This window comes from Balaenoptera borealis, assembly GCF_965194805.1.
Source record: "Balaenoptera borealis genome assembly, chromosome: 4".
NCBI classification, from domain to species: domain Eukaryota; kingdom Metazoa; phylum Chordata; class Mammalia; order Artiodactyla; family Balaenopteridae; genus Balaenoptera; species Balaenoptera borealis.
Window position 1 is genome coordinate 78,092,517 of NC_138861.1, and position 6,202 is coordinate 78,098,718.

At 39.9% G+C, this 6,202-nt stretch overlaps 1 long non-coding RNA gene across 1 annotated transcript in view; it reads right to left on the reverse strand.

Moving 5' to 3' along the window:
• LOC309628103 overlaps positions 1 to 4,055 on the reverse strand; it is a 42,742-nt gene extending 38,687 nt beyond the window's left edge. The window contains exon 1 of the long non-coding RNA XR_014244164.1: positions 3,314 to 4,055. This is a non-coding gene — a long non-coding RNA (uncharacterized lncRNA). The remainder of the gene's footprint in view (positions 1 to 3,313) is intronic.
• Between the last annotated feature and the right edge of the window lie 2,147 nt (positions 4,056 to 6,202).

A 6,202-nucleotide genomic window follows, 5' to 3' on the forward strand; every position in this document is an offset into this window, starting at 1 on the left:
TAAACCCTCAGAAAGAGGTAATAAGATGAAGGACTGAACTTGTCCGTGCTGTAGGTCCAGTGCCTCCCTCCCCTCCAGCCAGGAAGCCACTGGCTTTAGGTCCTGCTTACTGCCTATAACCTCCTGCAGGGCATAACAAAATCTCATTTCTCTCTGGACCTCCATCACCAGATACATAAAGAAGCAGGTGTTCAATAACCATTTGTTGAATCGATTAGTTTAGTGGCAAAAAAAGATAAAACTGAGAACAAAATAATAATAAAAAATAACAATAATAGTTAACATTTATTGAGAGCTGCTAGTGCCAGCCAATATTTTAAGTCCTTAAATATTTTTCAATTTGTTAATCTTATACAATAGCCAAAGGAGGCTATTAGTATTACCAATATTAATGTCAAGTATTATCAATAGCCAATAGAAGATTCTGCTTCTATTCTCCAGTTTTCAGATGAGAGAAATAGGCAGACAGGGTAGTCATTTGTTCAAGGTCACGAAGCTGATGAGTGATGGATCTGGGAGCCACACCCCCAGGCAGTCTGACTTCAGAGTCCATGCAATTAACCATGACAGCTACAAATTGCCATGTATCCAAGGAGTTCATGAGTTCTATCAACTGCTATAAACTGTTGCCCAGACTTTGTGGCACTTTCCCCATCACATTCCATCATAAGTTCCACTGGCCCACATTTCAACAGAGAAGTTCTGGGGGCACTTGAGGTCTCAGGATGGTTAGGTGACCCAAATCCTCATTATAAGAGTTATAGATATAGAGTGCCTCCATTGTGTAAAATGTCTTCCAACATTTAAAAGGCTGTCACAAGAAAAGGGTGTTAAATCAGTTCCATGTTCATCCAGAGAAGACAATAAGGACTAGTGGTAGAAGTTACTGGAAGGCTGACTTTTCCCCTAGTCCTTTATTATTTCAAACATAGAGAAAAGTTGAGAGAATAGTAAAATGAACACTTCTATACCTATTCCTTTCAACAATTAACTTTTTGTCATATTTATTTTATCTACTATATATAAGCATATATGCTATTTTTCCTGAACCATTTTAAAGCTAGTTGCAGATATCATAATACTTCACCCCTATTTTTAAAATGCATCTCCAGTAATAAGGGCTTTCTCCTACATAACCACACGACCATTATCCACACCTAAGAAAATTAACAATAAATGAGGAGACGGATTTGATACAATATACAAAGGAATTTGTTCAGAACTAGAGCTCCCCAAAAATCAAATATGAAGTGAGTTCTCCATTGCTGGTAGAATGAGTTCATAACTACCTCTCAAGGAAAACATAGAAAGACCGTACATATCAGGACTTGCTTGGAATTCTAGGTCCTTCCTGGGTTTGAGTTACATAACTAAAGTCTCTTCCCATTATCTTATACCAGGAGACAGAACAAAACCTAATCTACTTTTCTAGAAAGAAGTGTGCTTTTTCTCCTTCTGCCATCACCCCAGTACCTATTCTCTCATAATCCCAGGTATCTGCCCACTGGGGCCACCCAGCCGTCTTTCCTGGCTCCACTGCATAATTATTGACTCTTGAAGTTGGAAGATTCCATCAAGGCCACCTATGTTAGAGCCTGCTTGGCATCTTAAAAACAACCTTCCTCCACCCTGAACCCACCTTCCTCACTGCCCCAAAGCTGAATCTGCAGTAGATCTTCAAAAGCTCCAAGCCCAACCTGATGCCTGAACGCTCTTCCTAGAAAGGGAAGTCTGAATGCCGGGTCCCACATGGGGTTATAGTTTATTGGCCTAAGCGCAAGGAAGGACAGCACTGATCTATGAGCCCAGAGTATGGGGTTGAGGATTATCCAAGTTCAGGGACAGTGAAATAGCTAGACCAAGTGAAGGGGCCATCCAAAAAGACTAGGCTGAAAGCCAGACTCCCCCCTAGGCAACAGGACAGAAGCCATATTAGTCAGCGTTTTCCAGAGAAACAGAATCGATAGGATATGCATAGATAGATAGATAGATAATCATTTGTCAATTGATTGGTTGATTGATTGATTAGAAGTTACTGGTTCACATGATTATGGAGGCTGAGTAGTCCCATGATCTGCCATCTGCAAGCTTAGAGACCCAGGAAGGCCAGCAGTGTAGTTTGAAAGTCTGAGAGCTAAAAAAGTTGATGGTGTAGATTCCAGTCCAAGTCCAAAGGCTTGAGAGCCAGGATCTTTGCGGACAGGATGAGACCAATATCCAGCTCAAGCAGTCAGGCAGAGGGAGCAAATCCTCCCTTCCTCCACCCTTTTGCTCTATTCAGGACCTCAATGGATTGTATAAAGCCATATTGGGGAGGGCTGTCTGCTTTACTCAGCCCACCAATTCAAACGCTAATCTCTAAGAGAAACACCCTCAGAGATACACCCAGAAACAATGTTTAACCAGCTACCTGGGCACCCCTTGGTGCAATCAAGTTGACACATAAAATTAACAATCACAGAAACCTAGGATCCCAGAGGTTGAGAGAGAAGGGTTGGGGGCAGAGCCTAGTAAGAGATGTTAAGCTGTTAGCAAGGCACTCTTGATCAGTGTCCACACCCCCAGATGAGTCAGGAGGAAGCTAAGGGAATAGAAGCGAGTGGTTGCAATGAAGCCCAACTTGCAAAAAGAGGTACATGAGCTAGGGGAGCAGGAGTTCAATCTTCTAATCCGAGGAGTCTGATTAATTTCAAGATGCTCTACTCAGAGCCCAGCCCACTCTGAGGCACCCTGCCTTTCCTGTCCCCTACCTTGTAAGCTGAAGCCACCTTGCCAACCAGAGAGAAGAAATGACTGAAAACTTTGAGCAGGGGCTAAGTATCAGTGGAGGAGGAAACAATGGGATAAAAAAGACAGAGACGCTGTAGTAGAGGGAGGGAAAAGGCAGAAAGAGAGAAATTCCAGAAGAGATGCTGTCTCCTGACCGGGAGGGATGGTCACACAGCATATTAAAGGAAAAAAAAAAAAGCTAGGGTCTGACAGAACACAGGGGAGGCTGACAGGCCAGCAAAACCAGACTCAGTTCCCCTCCTGCTGTGAACAGGATGATAGCTCTTCAATCAGAAGTAAAGAATGAATTGAACATTCTCAAGATTGCAGGTGTGGGCTTGACCACTAACAGGAAGACCACTGTGTTACAGATGACACTGCCAGTCTCTTGTACATGGGGCATAGTGCAGAGCTACTAAGAGCTTTTCAGAGGTTATCACAGGAGAAAAACAACTTCCCCATACTCAACTATTCCTCCAGAAAGAAGCCAGAAATTCACTTGTTAATTTTATTAAGAAAATACCACCTTGTCTTTGTGTCTTACCTTCAATAAATGATGACTGGACAGAGACAGAGGTGGAAACGTGGATGCTTCTGAACTTCCCCTTTCCTTCTTCTCTGGCTATAGCAAGGAGAGAAGACGAGAATGAGCCCGGGGTCTAGAGGAAGCTGGGAGCGGAGGCTGCCTCTCAAGCTGCGTGTCAGGAGAGACCTGAGCCCCAGACATTGTGGTCTGCCTTCCTTCAACACACTCATGGCGGCTCTGCAATGCGTCAGCTTGGCTGAACTACACTTCCCAGAATTCCCTTTTCTGCACGTTTCTGGGTAGGGTGGGTCATAAGAGACATTTTGGTGTGAGATTTGGAGCGCAAAAGTGAAGAGGCAGTCATATCGGTTCCTGTGCTAGCAAGGTGGGCGCCTGCTCTTGTGTATCATTCTGTCTGCCGACCCACCTCCTTGTCAGGCAGCAGCCAGCTCTGCGACTGTCCCCTGGTCCCCTGGGTCCTGCTTCAGCGTTCCTTCTCCTGGGCTAGGTGTGTGTTTAGCTCCTTCGTGCAGGGCGCTAACTTCTCCTGCAAGATACCGCATCATCAAGGTTGGAAGCAAAGAGAACTGACTTGAATTCCAGTCAGTCTTCATGGGTTCCAGCTTGTCCTTGCTCTCTCCCGCTTGACATCCATCTCCCCTTCCCAGCTACCGGCCCTGTGAACTTCAAGCTCATGATTAGACACAAAAAATATATCTCATGCACAAGTAAGATATAGATATAGGTATAGATATAGATATAGATATAGATATAGATATAGATATAGATATAGATGATATAGATATACATGCATGCTTCTCTGATTGAACCCTGACTGATTCAGTTCTCAGAGGAGAGTTCCAGATCCTCCCCAGGACACGCTGCTCAACGTTTTCAAGGTCACATTAATTTTCCACCAGATTGTTATCAGCAAACCATTTTACATGCTCCCCTGTCAGGAGAAATAAAAACACAAGAATGCAGCCATTTCGAAGAATTTTCTCAAACATCTCCAAGCTGACAACTTGTATTAAACATTCTATGTCTCATTCCAAGTAGAAGAAGTTAATGATTCCCAAGCTATACGTGTTTTTGTTGTTGTTGTTTTTAATCTCTCTGAGCAGTGAAAAGCCCCTTGTTAACTGCGCAATTTTGAGCAAGTAACTTCAACTCTTTGTATTTCATTTCTTCATCTGTAAAATGGATCTGTAACAGGACTGTTGTGATGATTAAAAATAATGGCAGTAAAGAAATTTGTATAGTATCTGGTACAGAATCATTATTCCATTTGGAAAAAAAGGAGAGAAAGCAAGGAGGTCTTGAATTTTGCGTTAAGAAAAGAGAAACTTAGCCATCTAGAAGAGAACTTGGAATCAAAAGATCAGGCATAGATGCAAAGAAAGAGCTCAGGAATTTTTCTAGATTTACTGTAGGGGCTGGCTAAATAAACTTTGAAAAGCCTTTTATTTTAAGAAGGAATAATCAGATGAAGACTCCTTTAGTTTGTTGAGTAATTGTGCTTAAGAGACAGGGGCACCTGCTTCTAGAGGTCACAAGAAAAATGTAAGAACTTCAGAATACTGAAAGAGAAAGTAGTATTTTATCCTTTTAAAAATTAATTTTAGAATTTATTTTATTGATAGTTTTAAATGGGAACAATTGCTTATCGTACAAAATTTAAGATATACAAAAATACATAAAATGAAAAGCAGTCCTCCTTCCTCCATTTTCTGTTTCCTCTATTACCCATTTCTTGCATACCCATTCAGAGACAGTCTATACACGTATAAATACACACACATACACACACACAGACCCATCTGACAGAATACAGGTCAAATAGACATGTATGCTTTATATAATTATACAATATGTATTTCATATATTGTTTACTTTTGTATAGTTTATTCTACATATTCTTCTCTACTTTGCTTTTTATACTTCACAATGTATCTTGGAACTTCATTTCAGTACAAATATGCCTGCCTCATTCTTTTTAATGGTTGCATAATATTCGGTTTTATAGATGTGCAAAAAGTACAATAATTTTTGACCTGTACAATTACATTGTTGCCATTCTTTCACTATTAAAATAATGCTGCAATGAACAGACTTGTACACATTATTTCACATGTGTGTGGCTATATCTTAGGTTAAATTTCTGGAAAAGGAAATTGTTGAGTCAAAGGATTTGTATGCTATTTATAGACATTGTTAATATAATTTTGTTAGAGATTTTTATCAAGTTTTACTCCCACTATACAATTCTCTGTTTCCCTACACTAACAACATTGTGTTATCAAAAATTTCATATTTACCAATCTGGTAAAAGATATAACTCATTTTAGTTTTAAGGACATTTCTCTTGTCATGAGTAATGACTGGATCTTTTCATATTTTAAGAGTTATATAAAATTTTATTTTCTGTGAATTATCTGTTAACATGCTTGCCCAATTTTCCACTGGTGGTTGGTCTTCCTTATACCTATTTGTAAGAAAACTCTTTATACTAAAGAAATAAGCCCTCTGTGATATGAATTGTAAATACAGTTTGTCTTTGGTCTCCTGACTTTGTGGTGTTTTTATCAGGCAGAATTTTTTCAAACAAGTTGTATTTTTATATCCTATTTTGCTCCTGAAAAGTGCTGATCTACCAAGCTTCCTGAGAGCTCAAATGTTTATTCATGAAAACCTAGATTAAAACTCTCAAATAATATTAATTTAATAAAATGTTGCTTGGATTTGACCTAAGATTGAAACCATAGGTGGACAAATTTCTCCAAAAATGTTTATATCCTAGGAAAAGCTTGAAGGATTCCATAAATAAGTATTGGAGAAATATAAAGAAATGTCCAGTTTGGGACAAAAACCAACTTATTAAGCATTAGTTTAATTAGACCTTTCTGT